The sequence below is a fragment of the Cavia porcellus genome, unplaced genomic scaffold, assembly GCF_034190915.1.
Source record: "Cavia porcellus strain 051 isolate PalLab524CR breed Dunkin Hartley unplaced genomic scaffold, mCavPor4.1 scaffold_14, whole genome shotgun sequence".
Lineage (NCBI taxonomy): Eukaryota > Metazoa > Chordata > Mammalia > Rodentia > Caviidae > Cavia > Cavia porcellus.
In genome coordinates, this window is record NW_026947497.1 from 58,368,450 (window position 1) to 58,374,756 (window position 6,307).

Genomic DNA, 6,307 nt, shown 5'->3' on the forward strand with positions numbered 1-6,307 from the left:
CCGCTCTTAGCAAGTGAGTAGCTTGAACCCAGGCCCTGCTGGGCTCCCCCTACTGGACAATAGCAGCTGTCCTCCAAGAGCTTCCTGCCCATAGCATTTCCCAGCTGTTGTTATGAGTCATTCTAAAACTCCAGACAGAATGCATCTCTTAAGATTTAGGGTCTTCATTTCCCAGAACCTACATTTACTTGTGAGAAGAGAGCGTTTCAAAACAGCTTCCCTGAGAATCCAGGCTTTACCTCTGCTGTGCTCATAGGATGGATTTGCTCCTCCCTTCCCAGTGCCCTCCCAGCTGGGTGTGAGCTGCAAACTGCCTGCACACTTTCCTCCTCTCTCTACTGGACATCTGCTGGCCAGTTCACGCTCTTCTTTCTTGTCCTCCTGGGGACACAAATACGCAGAAGGGAGACGGTGTTCTGTTGTACTGCTGGATGATAAAGCTGTGTTCGTTGCTCCAACTTTTCCACTAAATTGGGGTAATTTCTCTTGCTCTGGTCTCAAATTCAATATTTCCTTTGGAATCTTCATGCCCTGTCGATGGTGCTGACCAGCCATCCATTCCAGTAATCTGATCATCTCTGCTGTTTTGAAAAGACTGCTATTGATTGTGTTTTATTCTGATTAGAACTCCTACTTGGAAGCTTCTTTGTTTGGCTAATGGTTCTGATCATGTGTAAGACTGTATGACTACGCTTACTGGGATCTAAAAGTTTTCCTTGCCTTTGTAAAAGAATGTGGAATGTATCTTATCCGATTGTGAAACTGCTTCCCAATGAGTCCTTAAGCCTTGTAGATTAGAGCGGGCTCATGCTATGATGCTCTTCAGTGGGGACACACACGCAGTGCCCTGTGGGGTGGATGCTAGTGCAGTGAGGCCTCTCCACAGCCGCTGGCTCAGGGCCTCGTACACCTCTGCAGGCTGCTTTATGAAAGTGTTCCAGGCCAGGGCTATCCTACCTGGTAGCTGCTTTTGCTAGGATTTTGGAGTTTCAACCCACAGGTGTGCTGACTTACATTCAACCAAAGCTCCATTTCCTCCTCTTTAGCTTGTACCTTTTGTGGTTCAGCTGACTTGGCCCTTTGGAGCTCGACTTCCACTTGCTATATTTTGCTGGCTGTGGGGCCTCTTACGACTTGTACTTCCCACTTCAGACTGGAACCTGCCTTCCGCATCAGAATGGGGCTGCCATGATGGTCTGCTTCCCCTTCCTTCTCTCGGGAGTTCTTGTTCTGCACTAATTTTAATTGTCTGAAAATAATCATTTTTTATAACTGTATGACTTCTTCTCCTCCTCCTCCTCCTCCTCCTCCTCCTCCTCCTCCTCCTCCCCCTCCTCCTCCCCCTCCTCCTCCCCCTCCTCCTCCTCCTCCTCCTTCTTGTTGGTACCAGGGATCAAACTCATGAGCACACACTTGCAAGGCAGGCACTTATGCCACTGCCTTAATCCCTGGCTATAGTGGTAGGACTTCTATTCACAAAGGACAGAGCTTACCTAGAACTGCGTGTCTACTCATATTTCAATCTGATAGAAGTGGAATTTGCACAAAAAATTTTCTTCCTCTAATCCATATCAACCTTTTGGTCTTAGATCTATATTCACATTGGTATTGAGACAAATACCTAATTTCCCACCTGTCTTCACAGAAACTGCCCAAGACCTCATCTGCAGAGTGCAGACATGAAATCTTGGTGCATTATTCTCTTTGCTTATCTTCCAGCTGGAGTCCAAGCACTTGTCACCCTTCCTGTATTACTCACTAAAGAGACACTAACACAAAATGGCAAAGGACAGGCACTATTTGAGTACTTCTATAGAAAAGAATAGGGTATAGAAATTCAGGAACATCTGAGATGAGAGTAAGAGGAAAGGAATATAAAATACACAGATCTCAACGGTTGGAAATAATAGAATAGACAAATCCTGAGAGCCAAATAAAACCATTTATGGATGCTTTGAATTTATCTTTTCAATAATATTGATAAGCATATAGTAACTAATCCACTAATATTTACTCAAATGACTAGAGCTAGTGGAAAGAACTACTGCTTTTGCTTCTTGGGGTCATACAAATAATTAGACAACACATATGTGTATATTCAGAAAGAATATAGCTACAAGTTTAGATATGCTCAGTGAAAAGAGAATACACAATACTAATAGAGATTTGAGAGAGAGAGACAGAGAGAGAGAGAGAGAGAGAGAGACAGAGACAGAGAGACAGAGAATATAGAGTAAGCCTCTGAGCCAGGCCTTTGAGGATATGACAGTAAAGCTTCTATACAGAGGCTGAGTTAAATTCTCTCTTCATTTGTTTGTCCCCCAAGGCAGTAAAACTCACCAAACTCACCAAATTTACCTATATTTTCAAATGCAAATGACCTTTATTTACTTGGTTTAATACTGCCATGGTCTCCCATTAATTTCTTGACTTCTGAAAGGATTTATATTCTGAGTGTTCATTCTGTAACTAGTCAACTTGAAATACAAACATGACTCTTTCACTCAAAATTATGCAAAAACCCCTTTTTTCTAAAAAGAATTCTAAAATGTTCAACACAATCCATTTATAGTTCTAAGGCCATCTCTCTAAATTTCTCTGTCCTTAACTAATACTTTGCAACCATTTGTATTTTCTTTCCCTGTATTCAAAATTCAAAGTAAGAAAAAAATTCATAAAATAAGCAGTGGGAAAACATACAATGAGCGAAGTGTGCTTCATCAGTGATCGCTCCATCACAGGGCAAATTGCCCGGTGCCTTTGTGTTATTTTCATTGTGCTCTATTTACTGCTCAGTGACTTACAGAAGGTAGTTTTTCAATGGAACTTACACATTTAAAGCACAGAATATGAACAAATTTCTTTGGATGACCTTAAGGTTTTCTCAATTGCAATTTCAAAGGGAGGTTAAAATCTTTATATTAATAGCATCCTACTAACGATTACATAGAACCAGGATAGTAATTATTGTGCTAGAGGCTTGAGACTGAGTCCCTATTTGGTAAATTAGAATCTGTAGTAGGTTGGAACTAGAATGATCCCCAATCCTGGGGTATTAACAGCTGGGTCACTTCCTGTGGTGCTGCTGGGAGGTGCTGCGAATATCAGGGGGGGGGCTGGTGAAAGGAGGGGGTCCTTGCCAGCAAGCTCCTCAAGGCACAGTGAGTCCCTGCCCCTTCTTTCTGAGTTTTCTTCCCAGCTGCTCAGAGGCCAGCAGCTACTCACCACCCTGAGCTCTCACTGTGAAGTCCTGCCTCATCACAGGCAGATAGCCATCAGGTCAAGCAACCAGGGACAGAGTACTCTGAAGCCAGGAGACAAAATAAGTCTATTTTCCTTTTAAAGTATTGATTTCAAGTATTTTGTAACATGGACAGAAGACTGACTGTGTTCATTACAACTCTCTCATTGCTGAGACAAAATGCCAGACACCCAAAATTAAGAAAGAAAAATTTTATTTAGCTCAAGATTTCTGAAGGTTTCAGTACATAATTAACTGGTTCCAAGGCAAGGTGGCCTGGCAGAGGGGCAACAGTTCCTGGTGACAGAAAACAGGAAAAGCAGCAGGAGCAGGAAGGGAGCTCCAGAGAGCAAGCCTCCTTCCCTCCCTGATACTATATGCAGGTTACCCACCAGGGCAGGCGTAGCACTCACACACGTAATCCCAGAAGTGGACAATGATCAATCACAAACCCTAGAAGCCTACCCCATACCTGCATGAGGCTTTAGGGGCACATCCAGACACAAACCATAACACTGACTAACACAGTATCCCTAATACTAGCATTGCTTAAATTGCAGCAAGTAGTCAGGAAATTCTTCTTGGATTTACAAATAAATAGATTTTATGGGTTTTTTTTTTACTTTATTTGTTAATATTAAGAAGAAAAGGTAAAACAAATTTTCACAACAAAATAATGAAAAAGTAACAATTGTTGATAAATTACACATCTTATCTTTAGTCACTCAAGTACAAAATATGGGCATAAAAATTTCTTCAATCAATATTAGCACAACCTTTCCTATTCAGTGAACTAAGTGACACTAATGGTATAACTAACTTGCATTTTTTTCTTTTCCCTTCTATCCTTTCTCTTTTCCCCTATCTTAGTTTCTTCTTTTTATTGAACAGTTTCCTCCCATTTCACAGTGACTATTGTACATTTTGAACCTTATGGTTGCACATATGTCCCTGTGGTGTGCTGTTTTTCAATCCTTCTGGGAAGATACACAGAAGGGGAATACCTGGGTTGAATGGGACCTCTAATCCTAATTTTTTGAGGAATCTCCACACTGATTTCCACAGTGTTTGTACTGGTCTACTCTCTAGCCAACAGTTGTAAAGGGTTTCTTTTTCCCTACAGACCCAGCAGCATTTTTTATTGGTTGATATTTCTTTTAAATTAATAATTTTTTAATGAATAAGGGAGAGGATGAGATAAAAGAGGGCATAACAACATAACAATACAGGTTAACACATGACACTTTCAGCAACCTAGTGCTTCACCACCAAATAACCCGACTTCATAGTAGTTACCATAGTGTCTTTTTCTTTCAAATATTTGAATATAACTTCATATGCTATAGCATCAAACATATCAAGACTGTGTAACACCATTCAAGTGGATGAAAGCATTGTAGAGTATTTAGAACCAGCTAACAGAAAAAATGATCAATGGTTTCTATATTATCTGTTTGCCTATAACAATGTTTGTTTATACTACCACATACGATAAAATCCAGCAAGTTACAACATGATAAAATCAATGGAGATAGAAGAACTATAGTTTGGTGTGGCTTTAAGACAAGATGGTATTAAATCAGCACTAGCTGTTATTATGTCTTATTTTCTTCAAAGTAGCTGTTCATTGCATCACTGGCCATAATATCAAACAGCCCAGAATAAAGCCATTCCAATTAATGAGTGAAAATTTTATAAGGCTTCAAGGCCATATAATGGGGAATCATGGTTATCACGTACTTTTATATATTTGATTCATTTCCTACACTAGGGAAACTATTCGGAGTTCACAGATGTGAGTTTGATTTAGTTCACTTATGAGTATGGTTTCAACCTGTGCCCATTTATTGATAAATACCTCAATGTGATCCTTTTTTATAGCTGAGTAGTACTCCATTGTATAGAAGTACCACAGCTTTTTTATCCATTCCTCAGTTGATGGACATTTGGGTTGTTTCCAAGATCTGGCAATTACAAATTGTGCTGCTATAAAGATAGGTGCGCATATATCACTTTGGTATGATGCTTTCAGTACTTCTGGGAGGATGCCTAGAAGTGGAATAGCTGGAACAAATGGGACTTCCAATCCCAGCTTTTTGAGAAATCTCCAGACTGACCTCCACAAAGGTTGTACCAGTCTACACTCCCACCAACAGTGTAGGAGAGTTCCTTTTTCCCCACAGCCTCTCCAGCACTTGTTGTTGTTGGTTTTCTTGGTCCTGGCCATCCTTTCAGGAGTGAGATGGAATCTCAGTGTGGTTTTAATTTGCATTTCCCTAATAACGAATGATGATAAACATTTTTTCATGTATTTATTTGCCATATGTATTTCTTCCTCTGAGAAGTGCGTATTCATCTCAGATGCCCATTTTTGGATTGGGTCTTTGAATTTTGGGGATCTGATTTTTTTTTTAATTCTTTATATATATTAGACAAAAGTCCTTTGTCTGATGGGGAGTTCACTAAGATCTTTTCCCAATTTGTGAGTTTTCTTTTCACTATGCTGGAGATTTTTTTTTTTTTGACTTACAGAAACTTTTTAATAAGAGGTGTTCCCAGTTATTGATTCTGGGAAGTATTTCCCATGCAGTTTGAGTCCTGTTCATGAATTCTCTACCTGCCCCTATGTCTTCAAGGTTTCTACTTAATTTGTCTTCCAATAGATTTAGTGTTTCTGTTTTAATATTCAGTTCTTTAATCCATTTAGATTTTAATTTAGTACATGGTGATAGTGGGTCGAGTTTTAGTTTTCGGGCCAATGTAGAACCAGTTTTTCCAACACCATTTATTAAACAGACTGTCATTTTTCCAGTGAACCTCCTTGGCTCCTTTATCAAAGAAAAGGTGGTTGAGTGTGTTTGTAGTTGTGGTTGTATCTTCTAATCTATTCCATCGATCCTCTGCTCTGTTTTGATTCCAGTACCATGTTGATTCTACTATTGTTGCTTTGTAGTATAACTTCAAGTCAGGGATTGTGATGCCTCCTGCATTGCCTTTGTTGCTTAGAAATGCCATTGATATTCTAAGTCTCTTCTGGTTCCAGATGAACCTTTGGAGTGATTTCTC